Raw genomic sequence first — 23112 nt, forward strand, 5'->3', positions numbered from 1 at the left:
TTTTTTTTGTGGCTTTCGCCTTTATTTTATATATTTTATGGAGGGACAGACAGTAGGCTGACAGGAAATGGGGAGAGAGATGGGGGGGGAAGACATGCATGTAAAGGCCGTCGGGATCGGGAGTCGAACCCCCGGCACACTGCCAGACTGGATTACCAGCCAAGGTGCCTGGACCGCTGAGCCATGGCCCAGGCCGACACAACATTTGTGTTGTATGAGGGGGAGGGGGGCAGTCGAAACACAGCCGAAAGCCGTACAACAAAAATGTTGTGTCAAACCATGTGACTTCCATTGGAAATGCATTGGGGCAAGATGTAAACAAACCCTTTGTTTACATCTAGCATGCATCTATGTTGTATGCTAGATCGAAAGGTGTGAGTGAAGCCATAGGCCTGCCATAAGCTTGCATCAGTCAACAAGTCTCATGCATCAGCCATGCATCAAGCTGTTGTGCACGTGTGAGTCAGGCCTTAGTCTTCGGAATGAAACTCCATGTAGTCACCTGGAATGTTTTAGTGTTTAGTCTAGTCGACTAAATGTCATAAGATTTTAGTCGACTAATTCTGCAGTTGTTTTAGTCGACTAAAATGTGTTTTGGTGGGCCTTGATGCCTTGATGCCGTCGAAATGACTGATTTTACACTTGCTGAAAATAGCAGATCTACAAGCTCACAACGCGTCGCAGATCTTGTAGATCTGCTATTTTCAGCATGCAACCAAGTGTAAAATGATGTATACTGGATCTCGTGTCCACTAGTCCCTTCCTAACATTAGTTTTTATTTGTTGACGAAATTGTCTATGCATTTAGTCTTAGTTTTTGTCACCATAGCTTCGTTTTCATTTAGTTTCCATTTAGTTTTCTGCAGTGAAAAAAGGTAATCGACGAACATTTTTCGTCTTAGTTTTAGTCGACGAAAACAACACTGCCCACCTGATGACCCCAGTGAAGCGTTTATACCCCTACCCCACTCGATACCAAGTTCTGATTATCTAAGTGATTGTACTATCTAGTTCTAGTCCTATAAGCTCAACATTAGTTTTATTCTGTGAAAAAGGTAGTCGACGAAACATTTTTTAATCGTAGTTTTAGTCGACGAAATCAACACTGGTCGGAGCACTCCATGTTACAATGAAATCAACAGCCAGTCGGAGTAATAATAAAGGTTGAATCCCATAAAAAGGATGCTTAATTAAATTCACAACCCACATTAATTGTATTCTGTAAGAGCTTTAACACTTTAACACTGTCTGCCTGTGTGACAATATATATTTGAAATTAGTTACCACTTTCACCCCAAACACTAGCATGTCTGAGAGGTCATTTTGACCGTTTTGTTTAGATTTTGAAGTTGATCTTTGCCCATGCAGCTTTCAGAAGGTTCCCCTTCCATGACCATCATCATCCATCATCATTCCATCATCTCAGACATTTTTGACATCTGAAACATTTTCTAAATATGAATTTAAGCACATGCTACTTGTGTCCCTTTTTTCTTCAGTCATGCTAGTGCGTAAAGACACTTGAACACAGCCGGGGAAATTCAGTTTTCTGTCTTCGGTTTCTATTCAAGAAAATGTGTTTCAGTGAGTTGAGCCTAGTAATGTATGCTCTGTTGCATCAGTTAAAAGCTTGCAGGTGTGCTATTTTCGGCCGCAGTGCAAACTGCAAAGTGCAGGCTTAATGGGAAACGATTCAGAAATTAAACATACTGGTTTTGCATGAATGCACATTCTTCAACCCGTCAGTATCCGTGTCATCCTTGACACTGCCTTCAAACTCCACAAACAGGTCAGCTTAGTGGTCAAAAGCAGCTTTGTTCACCTCAGACTGTTAGCCAAGGTCAAACCATAACGACCTGGAGAGGGTTAAACTTATCCGTGCATTCATTTCTTCAAGACTGGACTATTACAATTCATTATATGTTGGCATCGACCAATGGGGGAGCCTACCCACCTTCCCCAATGGGGGAGCCTACCCACCTGCCCCAATGGGAGAGCCTACCCACCTGCCCCAATGAGGGAGCCTACCCACCTGCCCCAATGGGAGAGCCTACCCACCTGCCCCAATGAGGGAGCCTACCCACCTGGGGGAGCCTACCCACCTGCCCCAATGGGGGAGCCTACCCACCTGCCCCAATGAGGGAGCCTACCCACCTGGGGGAGCCTACCCACCTGCCCCAATGGGGGAGCCTACCCACCTGGGGGAGCCTACCCACCTGCCCCAATGGGGGAGCCTACCCACCTGGGGGAGCCTACCCACCTGCCCCAATGGGGGAGCCTACCCACCTGCCCCAATGGGGGAGCCTATACCCACCTGCCCCAATGGGGGAGCCTACCCACCTGCCCCAATGGGGGAGCCTACCCACCTGCCCCAATGGGGGAGCCTACCCACCTGGGGGAGCCTACCCACCTGCCCCAATGGGGGAGCCTACCACCTGCCCCAATGGGGGAGCCTATACCCACCTGCCCCAATGGGGGAGCCTATACCCACCTGCCCCAATGGGGGAGCCTACCCACCTGCCCCATTTTGAGGGGCAGGTGCTCAAGTGAAAAAAGGCACCTTAATAGTGTGTGAGATGTATAGATTTTGGGGCATAAATAATATATTAGACGCCTTTAATCCAGAATTGGTCGATGTCACCATGGGCCAAATACTGTACACTGTACACAAGGGGCACTTTGCTGTCCAGAGGGCAAAAGGGCATGTGCTTTTAGATCTGCTATTTTCAAAAGACTATGACTGAAACTAAACACATATTTTCTGGTCCATGGAAACGTCTTGACTATTCGATGAATCAAAGCAATCGTTAGAATAATCGTTAAGAAGATCAGTTGCAGCCCTACACGAGTGACGAGTGTCACTTCAGTAGGCATTTCCTAGTCCATTAGTGGCATTTATTCTGAAAAGCCGTGTATAATGTTGGAGCTGTTTGTTTGAGATGGAAACAGCTTGCACAGAACAGAACCCCTGCAAGCGTGTGTGGGTGTGTGTGATGTGCCCGTGCATGCCTGCCTGCCTGTGTTCGTGCCTGCCTGTGTTTGTGCCTGCCGCCTGCCTGCCTGTGTTCGTGCATGCATGCCTGCCTGCCTGCCTGCCTGCCTGCCTGTGTTCGTGCCTGCCTGCCTGTGTTCGTGCCTGCCTGCCTGCCTGCCTGCCTGCCTGCCTGCCTGCCTGTATGCGTGTGTGTGTGTTTTCTGCCTGCTTTTCTGTCTCACAGCATTGGTTTTGTTGGCCAAAACTATGACACAAAATGTTTGTCGACTGCCCCTTTTCAGAGGAAAACAAAACTAAGGTAAGACTAAAACTAACACTAAATACACTGAAAATGTCATAGAGAAATCCAGTTACATTTGGTTGCGCTCTGAAAATAGCAGATCTCCAAGCTCGTAGATTGGCTGTTTCAGGTGTGAAATCAAGCATTACGACACCATAAGGCCTACCAAAACACATTTGTGTTGTTAGAAAGTTATTCAAAAGACTATGACTAAAACTAAATCAAACTTTGCTGTCAAAATGAGTGTGCGTGCGTGCGTGCGTGCGTGCGTGCGTGCGTGCGTGCGTGCGTGCGTGCGTGCGCTTTCTGCCTGCTTCTCTGTCTCACCAGGATCCAGAGTTTTGGCAGAAATAATTTCCTGGCTCCGTCCTGGCATTTGTGTTCTTGGCACACCGAGCGCTCGATGGCTAAAATATGCCTCTCGCTGAGCCCCCGAGCCCTGGTAAATGAGATGGGGGATAATTGGATCTTGTGCTCCGGCTGGAGGAGTGGAGCGGGCTGTGTTCAAAACATAAACAAACTACACAGGGCATACGTATATGGGGAGCATTTAGTGTTTGGTTCAAAGTCATTTCTAAATGTACTGTATGTATATATAAAACAGGTTGATCTGGTATTTATTTACTCATTGACTGCCTATACGACGAGTTTGGACGAGTTATTAGCTTATTATGAATTCAGAATAGCCTCTTTTAACGTGTTCCTTCCACGCGCTACGTCCAACCAGGGAAACCCCCCCCTGTCAGGTGTAAAGGAGGGGCGGCGGTGGCTCAGGGGTAGAGTTTCCGGATGGTAACCGCAAGGTCGCCAGTTCAAACCCGGGCTCCCCAGAGTTAGTGTCGAAGTGTCCTTGAGCAAGACACTGAACCCCTAATTGCTCCTGATGTACTGGTTGGTACCTTGCATGGTTTCCACTGCCATCAGTGTATGAATGTGTGTGTGAATGGGTGAATGTAATGCACAATCTATGTAAAGCGCCTTGGATAAAGGCGCTATATAAATGCACCATTTACCATTTAAAGGAGCAACTTGGACACTCAGGCATGAAGGAAGCATGAGTTCAAGTCCGTTGCTCTCCCCATAGGTTGGCGGAGGGTGTGTAGAGCCCAGGATCACATTAGATAATTGACACAGGGGTGAAAAATGGGTTACAAAATCATGGGATAAAAATTATTATTAGTTAAAAAAAAAAAGAATAGCCTCTTTTATATTTGCCGTATAGTAGCGTTCCACGTCGCTATATAGGCAACGCTTGGCTCGGTGTATTTCCCTGCGGTTAACCCATTCAGGCCTGACGTCGAAATTTAAAAAAGTTTTCTAAATCATGACAATTTTCGGAAAGATTTGAGGCACATTTTAACGTTTTTTCAAAAATAGCAGACCTACAAGTTCATAGCGCGCCACTCGGTGGCGCGCTATGAGCTTGTAGATCTGCTATTTTTCAATAGCTAAATTATAACAATGTTTAAAACACCAAAACGGGTTCCCGCCCCAAAATGGGTTAATGGTTAATGTGGTTAAACGCTAACGTGACATGGATACGTTCCAGGTCTCAATGGATTAAGATGGCCGCTGCTGTAATGGTCGAGATCTTTAGCTGCATTTTTCTTGAAATTGAGGCTCAGATTGATGTGACTGAACAACAGGGAACACTGAAGAGAACGTTGATGTTATGAGCTCAATAAAAAAATCTGCGCCATCTCATGGTTACTATATTAACGCTTCTGATGTAAAGCGACAGAATACCGATCAGTTAAAGCTAATAAGCCACAATACATTCATTTCAATACATTTGTTTCGAGGCACAAACACAAACTGAACCAAATTGGCACGGTCGGTCCCGTAGCTGGTGATAGCAGCAGCTATTTGCCCCTCAGATGTGAAACTGACACAACTACGTCTCTCCATGTACTGTAGTACCATCTTCTGGGTCACTCGTGCACTATACTCTCATATCCAAATAGTGTTGATTTTGTCGACTAAAACTATGACGACAAATGTCCGTCGACTACCTTTTCTCACTGACTGAATAAAAACTAAAGAAAAATTAAGCCATGATGACTAAAACCGAGACCAAATATATTGGCAACTTAACAACTTAAACAACTTAAAACTAGACTAAAATGTTAGGGAGGGCCTAGTGGAGAAGAGATCCAGCAGAACTAAAAGACAAGTAATTTTATGTTTCGGTTGTTGCACTCTGAAAATAGCCGATCTACAAGCTCACAACGCATTGTGCTATTTTCTGCATGCAACCAAGTGTACAATCAGGCATTACGACGCCATCAAGCCCTGCCAAAATAGCGCACGCACGCAAATGCACACACACACGCACACGCACACGCACACACACACACACACACACACACACACACACACACACACACACACACACACACACACACACACACACACACACACCAACTAGTTACATCTGGTCTCCCTGGCCTTCCATTGAGACATTTAGACCTTGGTGTTGACACCGTCAATAGTTATAAATAGCACCGGCGTAGCCATTGGGTTGGGAAGGGCCACTAGATGCACTGCCTTAAGGGCCTTGCAAACGTGAAGCGAGGAACGCAGGCGTTGTTGCCTGGATCAACACAGCCCACAGGGTTCGAACTGGCAACCTTGCGGTTACCATCCAGCCACTCTACCCCTGAGCCACCGCCGCCCCAGCATGCTTCTGCCATGCTGGTTCCCTTGGCCTTACCCAAATAATAGTGTGTGATGTTATGATATTTCCTTTCATTGTTTATTCTTTGTTGAAGGTAAATTCTGCCATCATGCAGGTGCTGTTGGTGTGACTCATTCAGATACCTGACTCACTAGTGCTGAGGCTAAACAGCATCAGCGTCAATGGGGGAGCCTACCCACCTGGGGGAGCCTACCCACCTGGGGGAGCCTACCCACCTGGGGGAGCCTACCCACCTGCCCCAATGGGGGAGCCTACCCACCTGCCCCAATGGGGGAGCCTACCCACCTGCCCCAATGGGGGAGCCTACCCACCTGCCCCAATGGGGGAGCCTACCCACCTGGGGGAGCCTACCCACCTGCCCCAATGGGGGAGCCTACCCACCTGCCCCAATGGGGGAGCCTACCCACCTGGGGGAGCCTACCCACCTGCCCCAATGGGGGAGCCTACCCACCTGCCCCATTGGGGGAGCCTACCCACCTGCCCCAATGGGGGAGCCTACCCACCTGCCCCAATGGGGGAGCCTACCCACCTGCCCCAATGGGGGAGCCTACCCACCTGGGGGAGCCTACCCACCTGCCCCAATGGGGGAGCCTACCCACCTGCCCCAATGGGGGAGCCTACCCACCTGCCCCATTGGGGGAGCCTACCCACCTGGGGGAGCCTACCCACCTGCCCCATTGGGGGAGCCTACCCACCTGGGGGAGCCTACCCACCTGCCCCATTGGGGGAGCCTACCCACCTGGGGGAGCCTACCCACCTGCTCCAATGGGGGAGCCTACCCACCTGGGGGAGCCTACCCACCTGCCCCAATGGGGGAGCCTACCCACCTGCCCCAATGGGGGAGCCTACCCACCTGGGGGAGCCTACCCACCTGCCCCAATGGGGGAGCCTACCCACCTGCCCCAATGGGGGAGCCTACCCACCTGGGGGAGCCTACCCACCTGCCCCAATGGGGGAGCCTACCCACAAGGGAACCTTGTGCAGCACGTGGAACCGCCGGCTCCTTTAATAGTGTGTGAGATTTATAGATTTTGGGGCATAAATAATATATTAGACGCCTTTAATCCAGAATTGGTCGATATGTCACCAACCATGGGCCACATACTTACTGTACACTGTACAAAAACAAAAATAACCGTATAACTTGACTTGGGGAAGGGCCACTAGATGCACTGCCAGCTTTAGGCTATTTTAGTCTAAATCTGCGATTACTTTTCTCTATCAGAAGAGACATAACACTTTATGGACTGTAAGCTTTTCAATTTCTAAAAGTAGCACCTCTTGAAAGCCTTCTGGCCGACCGTGTGCGGTGCGGGGGGGGACTGCAGTTAGCTTGGGCCGACCGTGTGCGGTGCTGGGGGGACTGCATTTAGCTTGGGCCGACCATGTGCGGTGCAGGGGGGACTGCAGTTAGCTTGGGCCGACCGTGTGCGGGAGGACTGCAGTTAGCTTGGGCCGACCGTGTGCGGGGGGGACTGCAGTTAGCTTGGGCCGACCGTGTGCGGGGGGGACTGCAGTTAGCTTGGGCCGACCGTGTGAGGGGGGGCTGCAGTTAGCTTGGGCCGACCGTGTGAGGGGGGGCTGCAGTTAGCTTGGGCCGACCGTGTGCGGTGCGGGGGGACTGCAGTTAGCTTGGGCCGACCGTGTGCGGGGGGACTGCAGTTAGCTTGGGCCGACCGTGTGCGAGGGGACTGCAGTTAGCTTGGGCCGACCGTGTGCTGGGGGGACTGCAGTTAGCTTGGGCCGACCGTGTGGGGGGGGACTGTAGTTAGCTTGGGGCAGCCGGCATCAGAAAGGCCCTTTCAGTGGAACAAATATGAAAGGGGGAACACAAAAGATCAGAGAGAGAGAGAGAGAGAGAAGAGAGAGAGAGAGAGAGAGAGAGAGAGAGCTGCCCTGCAGTTGTTTGTGTTCTTCACGTCATCCGCGGTTCTTTTGTGGCAGGAACTATTTTTGTACATTTCATTTAGTTTATCCTCCAGGGCATGAGGGCGGCGCCAAAGAGAAAGAGAGAGAGTCGGACGGGACACACCAGGCAGTCACACCACTGGACAGCAATAAGCCAAACACAAACAAACAATCACATTTTAACACAGACTGGGACACAAGTCCGTGGTACACAACAACAATACCGGGGTTGTCTCCACAAGGAAGAGGTGCTGGGTTATGTCACCATGATGAACAGGACGTGGAAACAGTACTCACATATAGACCTGAGGTCCTGACAGTTTTCTTGAAAAATCGCATGTTTCTATGTCAGTGACCCCCCCCCCCCGCCTCCCCAGAAGCAAAGATTTTTAGTTTAAAAACGTTCACTCTGAAAGAATATATATTCAAAGATTTGCGCCACATTTTCAGGATTTTTCAAAAGTTCATAGCTATGATTGTGAAGGTGTGAGTGAAGCCTGAGGCCTCACTCACACCTATCGATCTAGCATACAACATTGTTGGATGCTAGATGTAAACAAAGGGTAAGTCTCATGGCCGCCCCAATGCATTTCCAATGGAAGTCACATGGTTTGACACAACATTTTTGTTGTATGGCTTTCGGGTGTGTTTCGACTGCCCCCCCTCCCCCTCATACAACAAAAATGTTGTGTCAAACCATGTGACTCCCATTGGAATTGCGAGCTTGCATCAGTAAACAAGTCTCATGCATCAGCTATACAACAATCTGTTGTGACCGTGTGAGTGAAGCCTAACACAGACTGGGACACAAGTCCGTGGTACACAACAACAACAGACGCACAACAATACCGGGGTTGTCTCTACAAGGAAGAGGTGCTGGGTTATGTCACCATGATGAACAGGACATGGATGGAAACAGTACTCACATTTTACTTAAGTAAAAGTATCAATACTACAACTTTTGTACAAAAGTATTTGTATAAAAAAATGTACCAAATGTAGAAAGTACTCATTATGCAGACTGTCCCGTTTCGCAAGTTTTCAAATGTATGAAATTCTTTTGAAAATAGCAGATCTACGCGACGCATTGTGAGCTTGCATATTTGTCTATTTTCAAATGGACGAAATGTATAGGCCTACAGGGTTGAAGTGTTTTTTTTTTTGTGGCTTTCGCCTTTATTTTATATATTTTATGGAGGGACAGACAGTAGGCCGACAGGAAATGGGGAGAGAGATGGGGGGGAGACATGCAGTAAAGGCCGTTGGGATCGGGAGTCGAACCCGCAGCACACTGCCAGACTGGATTACCAGCCAAGGTGCCTGGACCGCTGAGCCACGGCCCAGGCCAGGGTTGAAGTGGTTATTGCATGTTTTGTAATCACAATCTACAAAGTAACTAGTAACTAAAGTTTTCACATAATTGTAGTGGAGTAAAAGTACAATATTTGCCTCTGAGATGTAATGGAGTAGAAGTAAAAAGTATTGAAAATTTGAAACAAAATACCTAAAAATTGTACTTAAGTACAGTTGGCTACTTGAGTAAAGGTAGTTATACTTTAGACCACTGAAGGGTGTTGAGGTGACGTTGCTGCTCAGTCATATCTGGCTGTGTTACAGTCATGCTATTGTGATACATGTGTGTGCGTGCGTGCGTGCGTGCGTGCGTGCGTGCGTGCGTGCGTGCGTGCGTGCGTGCGTGCGTGCGTGCGTGCATGCGTGCATGCGTGCGTGCGATCATCTATCCATGGAGGAAGGTGGTTCATGGTGTGAGAGGGAAGTATGGACACGAGCACAGAATAACAATGAAGGAACACAGAGCACATGAAAGACCCTAGTGTGTGTGTGTGTGTGTGTGTGTGTGTGTGTGTGTGTGTGTGTGTGTGTGTGTGTGTGTGTGTGTGTGTGTGTGTGTGTGTGTGTCACCTCTAAGAAACATGGCTGGAAATGGACAGCTAGGACGAGCAAAAGGGCTTACACATGCACGCACGCACGCACGCATGCACACACACACACACACACACATGCACGCACGCATGCGCGCATGCACGCATGCACGCATGCACACACACACACACACACGCACGCTTCAGAAGTGACTCGAGCATCCTGCAGCCTACAGGGTAGTAGCTATACTTCAGACATCCAGTTCCCCAATAAACAGCCTGGAGCAGAGGGATCAAACGAAAACAACAAAACCAGTGTGTAGAGTTTAAAATGTAGGCCTTTAGCAGACTCCCCTCTCCACGGAGACTTAACAAGTGTGAAAAAGGTAAATGGCATGAACCCTGATATACACGCGACGGTCTCACACACAGAGTACAGACAGAGAACAGGAGAACAACGAAGAGCTTCAAAGAAACTACTGTTACCAGGATACCAGGTAAAGGTCAAACCTAACTCAGGGTTCCTTGAGTCACAGGTCTGTAAATCTGCGTACAATTTTACTCTCTCAGAGTTATGGGGGGGGGGGTCTTTGAATTTAAAATATTCACACATCATAGACCCCAAAAATGCACTTTCATTAGGCCTACGGATGGCCTCATTTCAAATGACCCTGTCTTGGAGACTCGTGACAATACGTTTTGTTTGGTAACAATACAATACTATTCAAGCGAATAGAATAGACCGGGCCCACCGCTTTAGATCACTGTATGAAATGGTGATTGCCAGGTTGTCGCCTACTCCATTAAAATGTGGAGGAAGGTTTTCAAACCTGTGGGATGTAGTTGGATTTCTGTGGTGTAGTGGGTGGAATATATAGAGCTGTATATCTGAGAGCTCTCTTTCTTTCTTTCTTAGTTGTGATGCTTTGGCTCAAGCTAGTTAGCACTGCAGCGAGCGCCTCTCCCACATTATGTAAGGCAGGCTTGTTCCATGCGGGTAACGGGCAGGATGACACAGAGCCTGGGCTATACAGACAGTAGCTTCTCTCCGAGTGACTAGCAGTCGATAAGACACTATTCTGTGTCTCATCAAAGTGAATTAACCCATTTTGGGCGGGGACCTCTTTTGGCGTTTTAAACATTATGTTATAATTTAGCTATTGAAAAATAGCAGATCTACAAGCTCATAGCGCGCCACCGAGTGGCGCGCTACGGGCTTGTAGGTCTGCTATTTTTTGAAAAATCGTGAAAATGTGGTGCAAATTTGGAATATATAACTCAAATCTTTCCTTCTGGGGTGGGCCCCGGAACAACATATTTGTCAGATGGGGGTCGGAGGCAAATTACATATCATTTTTGGGGTCCTTGACATGAAATATTGAGCATCACTGAAACATGGGTACTTCAGAAAACTGGAGGATTTAGACAAGACATTTTTTAAATTTCGACGTCAGGCCAAAATGGGTTAAAGTGAGAGGAACAGAGGAACCGATGGCAACACAAAAGGAGGATCTGTCTATATAGTACCACCACCGTGTTCAGAGAAGAAAGAAGAGAAAAGCAGAGAAGCTGTTAGTAAACGAAGGGGCGGTCTGCAACGCAACGGCAGTATAGAGCCAAGAAGAAGGAAGGAAAGACTTGAAACAGAACATCTGAGATGTTGAGATTGGACACCTATATAAGTAGCATCAGAGAGAGAGAGAGAGAGAGAGAGAGAGAGAGAGAGAGAGAGAGAGAGAGAGAGAGAGAGAGGGAGAGGGAGAGGGAGAGGGAGAGGGAGAGGGAGAGGGAGAGGGAGAGGGAGAGGGAGAGAGAGAGAGAGAGAGAGAGAGAGAGAGAGAGAGAGGGAGGGAGAGAGAGAGAGAGAGAGAGAGAGAGAGAGAGACATTAGATAAAAACCCCTAAAGCCGGGTGTGTTTCCCTGGGTGTCTAATTCTTGACACTAATATTGATGAGGATTAAGCAGGAATACCAGAGTCTAGGATAAGGTCTTGGTAGAAATGGTGCAGGCTTCCTGTTGCCCTTTTAAACCCCTTAAGGAGGCAGAGAGAGAGATTACTGATTCTGTCTGTCTCTTACATAGACACTGAAGTCAGCACAAACACTCACTGTGCACACCCTGTGTGTGCCACACGAAATGGGACGGACCGACAGACTTTTGTGTGGTCTATACGTTTGTCCATCCGCCCATTGTTTCACACGTACAGAGTAGACACACACACGCACACAAACCGTGGTTTTGCACAGCCAGACAATCTGCCAAAACAGCTGCGGACATCAAGAATTTATCGTAGGTCCTAGAACAGTGGCTACTGAAAAATATATGACTACTGCTTTGAAAACCAATCCATACCGTCCCAATATGAAGGACTGTCATCGGCCTAAAGTCTTTGGCATTGGTTCCACAATGCAGTTATATTCTTATTATTCTTATTATTTTTGATCTCCAAATATTGTGCTAGCCCCTAGAACAACTTTAAATGTCACTGGATATGTTTAGTCTAACATGGGCCTACCCTCTTCTTTTTTCGCTTTCTTCTTTTTTTCTTCATTTGTTTTGTGTTGAAATAGGTGGGATGTAGTTGTATGTATGCACAAAAAAAGAATACAAAAATGGGTAAAAGTCAGCTAACAACAGTGACATGAAACATGTACAGTAGAAACAAATGTGAAAAGAAAATGTATTTGCTACAAAGAATTGTACATGTGATTGACTCAATAAAGTAAAATAAATAAATGTCACTGGATGTTTTGGTAGATGAATATCTCCCATCGCCTGGCTGTACGAGACTAATGAAACCCTACCGTACTTGAGGACCTTTGTCGACTTAGACAAACTATACCCACAAAATTAAATAATTCTTTCCAATACAGAGCCAACTCAACAGTCCCGCAGACCGGAACCAATCTAAAGTAAACACCAACACAGCAGCGCTCTGCTCCAGCAGACCCTCATGCGTCGTCCCTTTTCATAAAACGTATTATTCAATTCTTAGACGCCCGCACTGACCCACATACTAACGTCGAACAAATGAATCCTTGCCGACAGCCAGCATTATGGCAGAGAATGACACAGAAGTGAGGCACTGCGCTCAGGGGCGGATGACTCAACCGAGGCAGTGTGTGTGCGTGACGTGTGCGTGTGTGTGTGTCCATTTTTCTATTAACCCATTCTGGGCGGGAACCCCTTTTGGTGTAGCTATTGAAAAATAGCAGATCTACAAGCTCATAGCGCGGCACCGAGTGCCGCGCTACGAGCTTGTAGGTCTGCTATTTTAGAAAAATCGTGAAAATGTGGCGCAAATCTTTGAATATATATATTCTTTCAGAGCGTTTTTTAACTCATATCTTTGCTTCTGGGGGGGGGGGGGGGGGGGGGGGGGGGCGGGGGTCTCTGGAACAACATATTTTCAGATGGGGGTCGGCGGCCAAATGCAGATATTTTTTGGGGTCCTTGACATGAAAATGTTTGAGAACCAATGACATAGAAAGATGGGTTTTTCAGAAAACTGTCATGGTTTAGAAGACATTTTGTAGAATCGTCCACAGGTCAAAATGGGTTAAAGTGGACTGAACATCCACACATCCCCTATGAGCTGCCGCCGTGGACACGGACACAGTGACTCACAGATTATTAGTCCATTGCTCATCATTACAAAGTCAGAGTTTAATTTAACACTGAGGGTTTCACCGTGTGGGGAACCTCTTTATGTTATATAGCTGCTAGTGTGACATCCGCCACCACAAGGATAGGCCTTTAACCCATTTAGGCCCGACGTCGAAATAAAAAAAACGTTCGCTCTGAAAGAATATAAATTCAAATTTTTGTGCCGCATTTTTACGATTTAAAAAAAATAGCAGACCTACAAGTTCATAGCGCGCCACTCGGTGGCGCGCTATGAACTTGTAGATCTGCTATTTTTCAATAGCTAAAGTATAACATAATGCTTAGTTAAAACACCAAAAGGGGTTCCCGCCCAAAATGGGTTTAAAGCTATAATATGACACAGATGCGTCCTCAGGTCTAAATGGGTTAACCCATTTAGGCCTGACGTCGAAATTTAAAAAAATGTAAATCATGACAGTTTTCTGAAAAACCTGTGTTTCTATGTCAGTGGTGCTAAACCTTTTTCATGTATTTGGCCACCGACCCCCATCTGAAAATATGTTGTTCCAGGGACTCCCCCCCAGAAGCAAAGATTTGAGTTTAAAACGTTCGCTCTGAAAGAATATATATTTTTTTTATTCAAAGATTTGTTCCACATTTTCAAGATTTTTCAAAAATAGCTAAATTATGACATAATGCTTAAAACACCAAAAGGGGTTCCCGCCCAGAATGGGTTAAAGGCTTTTAACAGTTGATTTTGACTGGAAGAAATAAGAAATCTAAAGGAAATGTCAATGTCAATTCAGTCATGATGTAGCCTCGGAAACCCAGACGTTTTTATTTCCAGGGAGAAAGAAAAAAAGTCTGGGACCGAGACCACTTCAATCCGGCATAGAGTAGCACAAACGTCGATCACTCTCTGCTGTTTTCTGATCGTCTGCACCTTTGTTAAATTGACGCACACCCGTACACCCGTACACACACACACACACACACACTCATGTCGCGCAGCTGTGTCTAGATTCTCCCGGTGGATCCTGCCGAGGCTGCCTATGCCATAGAAAGCATAGGTGGACCGCAGGCTAGTCATGATGAATGAATATATATATATATATATAACTTCAATATTTCCTGCTCTCTATGAAAGACACCAAGGGCTCCATTTTCGTCACCGCTAAACCCCTTATCCCTAAACTTCTTTGCCTTTTTTTACTATTTTGCAAAACATTTTTGAATAGTTAAAATGGCCAGTCTACAAGCTCACAACGTGTCAATGTAGATTGGCTAGTTGAACTATTCAAAAATGTTTTTCAAAATAGTAAAGAAAGGCAAAGAAGTTTAGGGATAAGAGGTTTAGCGGTGACGAAAATGGAGCCCCAAGGGCCCTATTTTCACCAGTGCCCTTATCCCTAAACTTCTTTGCCTATTTTGGGGGGGGACTGGCTGCCCATAAGTCAAACATCCCATTAGTCAGACCTGCTGCATGGCTGGTTAAGACTCACCCGAGCTGCGGGTTAAAAATCACCTGTGGCTGTTACTGTACCTTATTTCTTTTTACTATTTTGAAAAACATTTTAAAATACTTCATATATACAGATATAGATATAGTGATACAGATATACTGTACAAGCTCACAACGTGTCGATGTAGATCGGCTATTTGAAGTATTTTAAAATGTTTTTCAAAATAGTTTAATAAAAAAAGCAAAATAAAAAAGCAAAGAAGATTAGGGTTAAGGGGTAAAGGCACGTACAAAAAAAGGCATTCATTCATTATTTGAATCTAATCTAATCTACCGTGCTATCAGCTATGGAAATGTAATAGCATCAGGGCAGTGTTAACTTCGAATATATCGACAGTTTCATCAACAATCAAAAGCAGATTAAATGTTGAAGATGATGAAGTGATCCAGTAGTAGAACTAAAAGAACGTAATGTTGTCACGCTCGGGTGTTGCGCTCTGAAAGTATCAGATCTACAAGCTTGTAGATCTGAAAGTATCAGATCTACAAGCTTGTAGATCTGAAAGTATCAGATCTACAAGCTTGTAGATCGGATATTTTCAGTATGCAACCAAGTGTAAAATCAGCCATTTAGCCAAACTACTTTATTTTGTCGACAAAATCAACTGTAGATGTAGTCCACTAAAATCTTATATTTAGTCGACTGAAACTAGACTAAAACTTTTCAGTTGACTAAAATATAGTCATATTTTAAAATGTTACTCAAAAGACGATGACTAGTAAAACTACATCAGAATTTGCTGTCAAGGCCCAGACGGTTAGCTCAACCGTCTGGGCACCTATAGGCTCATGCCAAGCCGGCCTGACGGCGTGCCGCGGGTTCGACTCCCAATCCCGACGGCCTTTGCCGCGTGTCTTCCCCATAGAGTATATAAAAGGATAGAGACTGAACTGGCGCGAAGCTCCGCCCCCCCAGCTATTCATGTCAGTGGAAGTTGCTCAGTGGCGTTTTGAAGCACCCGGAAGACTGTCGGAAGTACCTCCTCCGGACCTCAAATTTGAGGTCCGGGGTGACGTAGGGAGTGATGGTCCTACATGTTAAAGCCCAGCTGCACGGGGTTTCCCGGTCATGAATCCACGGGTCCGCCTGTAGTCCCTCCTCCTACAACTAGGGTCCAGAGCTTCAACGTTGAATAGCCTCACTGGCCCCTTGGTCTTCCCCCATCTCTCACCCCATTTCCTGTCAGAATTTTGCTGTCAAAATGAACACTCCATCGAGGCCACTGTGGCCTCGGGTCGTTTTTTGAGCGGCAAGAAGGCCAAACGGAGGAGTGGCCGCGGCTAATTATTGATCCTTTTATAAGTCAGCCCCTATTAGTTGTTGCCTTGTTGGCATTTTGCACATTATGTGGAATTCATCCTTGGCATTTGCCCATCCTATGAGGAGCAAGTGGCTGCTATTAATACAGCAACGAGGGAGCACTTAGGGGTTAAGTGTCTTCAGGTCTGCAACAGATCGGAGGGGGGTTGCCGGTGACCTTCCGATTCCCAGACGGCCTCTCTCTCTACCCACTCAGCTGTGGCCGTCCTGTACAGCCTCCTACTGTAGTGACATAATTGTTTTCCTCCATCCTTTTACATATAATAATAGAGCTCAACAGTGTGCAGGTGCCGGAGGTTATAATTCCATTCATTTTCTGCATAGAGTACGGACATCTTTTTATTATTTTGTATTATTATTATTATTATTATTATTATTATTAGGGGTCAAGCCCGACCAGCTCAGTGGCCTTGCGGTTAGAGTGTCCGCCCTGAGACTGGGAGGTCGGGGTTCAATCCTCGGCCGGGTCATACCAAAGACTCTAAAATGGGACCCAGTGCCTCCCTGCTTGACACTCAGCATCAAGGGTTGGATTGGGGATAAATCCCTGCGACATAATAGCGTCATGTCCAGGGGGTGTACTTGTACATCAAGCTGCCTCACGCTACAGAAACAGGAGATAGGCTCCTGCCCTATGGACCTCATGGCTACAGAAACAGGAGATAGGAGGGGAAAGGAACTGGTTGGAATAACGTGTTCCTTCCACGCGCTACGTCCAACCAGGGAAACTCCCCACTGTCACGTGTAAAGGAGCAACTTGGACACTCAGGCAGGAAGGAAGCATGAGTTCAAGTCCGTTGCTCTCCCCATGTCCCAAGGGTGTGTAGAGAGCCCAGGATCACATTAGAAAATTGGCACAGGGGTGAAAAAATGGGTTACAAAACAAAATGGAGGGATAAAAATAAAATAAATAAAAAAAGGCTCGGCAAGGCTTACTTACTTACTTACTTATACCCCTGATTGTTTCCGTAAGAATTCCGCCATTTTAGCAGTTTTGGCAGTTCTGTGCTATGGTTCTTCACGAAATTCGGGCCTGTGAGAAACCCTCAGGAACTGAAGCTCATTCGACAAAAGACCTCTGACCTTTAGATCTCCCAATGAGTAAATGTTATGATTTGCTCGACCCACTTTTTCTGCCTTTTTTCGGTCACGTCAAAGAATTTCGTGAACTTGGTAACCACTCCCCTTAAAGATGGAGTGCCAGTTTTTCATGTGTCTATGAGGTGACAGTACTTCATTAGACACCCTGGAGTCATTTTATGTGCAATGGTGTATTAACTTTGTATTTAGGGTTTCTTCCTGGAGGCTGAACCCTTGACAGTCAAACGGGCCAATGAAATAAACAGTAATATAGTGACACCACACTATAAGCCCCTCCCCTAACCCCTCCCCCTTTATCATACAACTACAGCTGTGGGTGCGGCTTCAATTCAGGTGGATCACCATCCATCACCACCCACCAGGCAAACCAGGCATACTTAATTAACTGGTGGACGTGTCCACATAAAAGCATGATTTTAACAAATACTGTACACTTTTTGGAACAAGTTCTTCCTCCTTATATTATAATAATACCTGATGATCATGTTTTAGGGTGGAAAACAATCGTGGCACTCCATCTTTAAAATCGCATTTCCATTCATGCGAATGGAGTCTGGACTATATAATAGTTACAGTGTTGACAGACAAGCGTAGGGCCCCTTCACAACCCCTTCAGCCAATCAGCGTAACAATCGCGAGACATGGTCAAAGCTTTTCCAGGGGGTCCCCAGCCACACGTTGAGAACCCCTGCCCTTAAGGTATAGGTATACCGTCACAAAAAAACATGTAGTAATGCTGGTCTGTATACTGCCTCCTCCTGGTCAGCCTGATGGAGGGGAAAGGAACTGGTTGGAATAGCGTTTTCCTTTCACGCGCTATACGTCCTACCGGGGAAACTCTCCCCCTGTCAGGTGATAAGAAGCAGCCCGCTCACTCCTCATGCATTGAAGGAAGCATGAGCACAGTTCAGGGCTCTCCCCAGGTTGGCAGAGGGAGAGTAGCGCCCAGGATTACAGTTTAGGCAATTGGCACCTGGTGAAAAATGGGTTAAAAAAAATAGCCTTTTCAGAATGATTTTCTCTAACGTCTATGGAGTTGGGAAATTCCCCTCCAGTGCTAGAGCCATTCTAAAAGTGGGCGATCACTGTTTAGCTCCATTTGGCTACAGTGATATTGTATAGGCCTACTATACTGTATCTTGAACGATGCCAACACATCACCACCACAGTGATAGCCTCGGCCCCAGGCTTACTTATCTGCGAAAAGAAAAGCCTGGTCACAACGTAAGGCAGAGAAGCTATCAGGCGGATGTATCCTCCGGAACATCCGTCAGATGTATTTCCCCCAGATACGATATTTTTCCCGACCAATCACAACACTTGTTTCATTCGCGGAGAATGTAAACTGATTTGTAAAGCATCAACGTCATTTCCTTGGGCGATACTTCCGCTAAAATCCCACAACTTCCGCCCAAACAAATGATAGTCTTTACAGCGTAGGTCTTGCCCAGGGTGCCAGAGTGATGTGCTGGCATAGCAAGTGGCGTGCTAATATTCTAACACAGGGGTTCTCAACCCGTGGGTCGCGACCCCTCGGGGGGTCGCCAAATTATTTTGGGGGGTCCCCAAATTATTAAAAAAAAAAAAAAAAAAAGCGTTTACATATAGTACACATAGTACATGCATACACCTTCCCTAATGATTATATCTGGTTTCAGCATTTATTTATGGTGTATTGTCTCTATTATTAAGTTTATTGTAGCAGTCAATTTATATTGGGGGTCGGGAGGGGGCGGGGTGGGGGTCCCGAGACATTGCCAAAGCATTTCCGGGGGTCCCCGGCCAAAAACGTTGAGAACCCCTGTTCTAACATAACAAGTGGCGTGCTAATATGCCACTAACATGTGTGCTAACGTTGCTGAGCTGTGATTGGTGTAGCAACATTCTCTGAGCTGTGTGGTTTGCTGTATGCACATGGTAGTCTGAGCTGAATTGCGATTGGTCTATACTTTTAAGGGTACCTACCAACCAGAACTGTTCTAGATGGCTGGCTCCTTCAGCACCATGCAGAAAAAAGTTAAATACATATTTCACAATAAAGTTGTGGTGATTTTAGAGCTTCTAATCTATGGCCAATCGGAGCATCAGTATAGCTTTAATGATGAGCTCTCCATAATGTAATTACTCTTTTCTCCATGCTTGGCCTCCCTTAATTGGTTCATCTTCTCATTAACAGAGCAGGAGTGTGCGCCTCAAGGAAAGATCTGTCTGTCTGTAAACAAATAGCAGCCATTTTGTTTGTTGAGCCGCAAACGGCTACTGGGTTCCTAGCTTAGAGTATATATTAATAGAGACGGCACCCGGAGGAAACCCTGAGGCGAAATGGACATAGTGGTCGAATTTGGTATTGCAGTGCTGGGCCAGAGCTGGTCCGTTGACTATCATTGCGCACGTTCATGATGACACGTGAACGCTGTTTCATACGTGAACGCGTGCAATGATAGTCAACAGCAGCACGTTCATGTGTTTGGCCCAATCCATCCCAGAATGCACTCTGTTCCTACCCGGAAGGAGGAGTGAAATCGCCTCATGCGCTTTAGAGCAACTTAATGCAAGTGGATGGGAGGAGAAATCCGGTGCCGTCTCTATTAATATATACTCTAAGGTTCCTAGCCGCAAGCAACTTAGCTATAATGTTACTTATATGGCATGTAAGTTGCAATACCAACCCTCGACAGCCCATTCATTGAAACCGATCTGATTGTATTAAACACGAAGACATTGTATGACTTGTCAATACATTTCGTGCATGTTGTTTTTTTCCCGAAATGTTTGAGTTTGGAAGCGCTTTGTTGGTAATCCCAATCACTCAATCGTCCTGCGTACCACTATTTGCGTACCACAAATTGCACACAATGCAGGAGGTAGCAGGACACTGCGTTAATGAAAACGAGTGCTTCCAAACTCGAACACTTAGAAAAATAAATCACCTGCACAGAATTTATTGACAGAATGTAGCTCATAACATGTCTACGGTGTATTTTTATGAAACAAAAACTTGACAAGATACAAGAGGATAACCCAAGCTTTCCGCACAGCTGCCATATTGGTGAGTTTAATGTTGTTTAATACAATCAGAATCTGATTCTTCAGTTTCAATGAATGGTATTGCAACTACTGCATAATTATCCCATTCTGGACGGGAACCCGTTTTGGTGTTTTAACTAAGCATTATGTTATACTTTACCTATTGAAAAATAGCAGATCTACAAGCTCATAGCGCGCCACCGAGTGGCGCGCTATGAGCTTGTAGGTCTGCTATTTTTGAAAAATCGTGAAAATGCGGCACAAATCTTTGAATATATATATTCTTTCAGAGCGAACGTTTTTTTTATTTCGACGTCAGGCCTAACTGGATTATAGCATCTCTAAGTTGCTTGCGGCTACTGGGTTCCTGCGGTCCTGGCAGGTGTTCATTTGGGACCCTGAGTGAGTCACAGACATCCCTCCATTATTCTCTGGAATATGGAACGTGCTCCAGGGGCCCCAAGAAAACTCCCCATGGGCTGGATTTGGCCCGTGGTGCTGCCAGTTTTACATCACGGGTCCAGGACATAGCCTGCTAGAGAGCCGCATGTGAGCACAGAATTAGAAATAAGGAATAGCATGCCTTCTTTGAGTGGTGCAACCACTCCAAGGAACAGCAATGTCTGTGTTAACCTATGTGACTATGTATGTGTGTCACTATGAGTACCAGTAGGGGCAAAAGTGGCGCTGTTGTGCCAGAAACAGAGACAGAGAGATAGTCCTGCACTGTTGCCTGCTAATGAGAGGGGGGGGGGGGGGGGGGGGGCAGGGGGAGAGGGGAGAGGGGAGTTAGAAATATATAACAAAACCCTCTCTTGCCCTTTCTTAGATTACAATAGTCAAAAAGAATATACAGAACACAGCATAGACCCAAAGAAAATGCACTGTCTGACACGACACCCACTGAGTACATTAATTACACAAAATGATACAGTACTTAATGCTTATAAAACTGGTGAACCAAGACACCTACAGTTGCCTTTACAGAACCAAAACATGCTGAACCAGCATACAGTACGAGTCCATACGGGAAACACTTATAATGGCAGGAGGACAAGCAGGCCAAAAGTGTTTCGTTTCTGTGTCACCGATGAGCTCACGCACGCACGCACGCACGCACGCACGCACGCACGCACGCACGCACGCACGCACGCACGCACGCACGCACGCACGCACGCACGCACGCACGCACGCACGCACGCACGCACGCACGCACGCACGCACGCACGCACGCACACACACACACACACACACACACACACACACACACACACACACACACACACACACACACACACACACACACACACACACACACACACACACACACACACACACACACACACACACACGCACACGCACACGCACACGCACACGCACACACACACGCACACACAGTGTTAAATTACAGTTAGGTGTCAACGGTTTCAAGTGGAGTCCTCCTCAGTAATGAGACAATCCATTTAGACACCCTTTATTTAACCCTTCATTAGAGCTTAATATTAGGAGAACTGTCTCTTTGGGATTCAACGCCATTAACCGCAAGCACGCCACGACCTCGGGTGTTACACAGCAGCGCACACAGTCGCATCTAACTAACTAACGAGAATGACATTGTCCTTCAGGAAGCATTCCACGATGCCAGTGCCAGCCAGCATCACTGCTAGAGAACTAACTGTCATTACTGATGGTATCTCGACATTGGCCTATTTCACGGAAACATCCAGAGGATGTTTGTGTTCTATTTATATGGAGGCTACAATGCATAAATCTCAAATGTAGAGCATACACATCCACTCTCATCAGGTGCAGGACTCGGGACAAACAGAAGATCAGCATAAACCACACATTGCTGTTTTACCATGGGATTTATGTGTGCATTTTCTAACGTTCTAGTATCAATATTGTGTTATTCTCCATATATATGGAGCTGACCTGTTCTGACATTCCATATGTTGATCCTTCCCCACCCGTCCTTCCTCTTCGATGTCTAAGGGCCTTTTCATACTCCTATTTTACCGCTGTTTCGGCGCTGTAGTACCCTGATTTTGGCTCGTCAGAAATTTTCAGTAGCACCGAAGAGCCGACTTTAGGACGGTACCCGCCCCCCCGAACCTTAAATGACGTCACATTGTAGGCTCTACAGAGCCGAACCCACTTTTATTCGGCTCTAAAATAGGAGTATGAATCGCCCCTTAGCCTGGCTAATAAGCCAGACACGAATGTGCCGTTGGCAAAAAAGACAGTGTGATATGATTCTGGCTTATTAGCCAGGCTGTCGATGTCTCCATTTTGACTGATACCTGTCCATTCAAACTCTAGACGGGCTCGGCCCCAAAGTCATTAGCGCAGCAGGGCCCGGCAGCCGGCGAAAAGTTCTCAACAGGCCCGGCCGGCCCTACCTGGGCCCTACTGTAACTGGGCTGGCCCAAGGCCCCGCCTGGCCTTACTGATTAGCACACATTTTACGCCCTACACGGCCTGAAAACGTCAATAATAAAATCTATATATATGGGCATTCCCCAACCTGTTGTTTCAGCACCACCTCGCCCTTTAGGGAGAGGTCGCTTCTCGCCCTCAGGGCGTCTTACTGGTAATAGTAGTAGTAGTAGTAGTAGTAATAGTAGTAGTAGTAGCAATTACTTTCTTAGTGTCCTTTTGGAATAAAATTTGTATCTTGTGTGGGACTGGATATAGCTAACAACATCACTGGGAACGACAGTTCTGGAGAACTCCTTCATCTCCAATAATCAGAGTGTTACATCTGGAA

At 46.5% G+C, this 23112-nt stretch overlaps 1 protein-coding gene across 1 annotated transcript in view; it reads right to left on the bottom strand.

Annotated features, from left to right (window-relative positions):
* The window catches only part of pcloa (piccolo presynaptic cytomatrix protein a), a gene marked incomplete at its 5' end in the record, with an annotated part of 110872 nt that overhangs the window by 76695 nt on the left and 11065 nt on the right, over positions 1–23112 (bottom strand). The window lies entirely within an intron of this gene.

The sequence above is a fragment of the Electrona antarctica genome, assembly GCF_951216825.1.
Source record: "Electrona antarctica genome assembly, chromosome: 23".
Classification (NCBI taxonomy): Eukaryota; Metazoa; Chordata; class Actinopteri; order Myctophiformes; family Myctophidae; genus Electrona; species Electrona antarctica.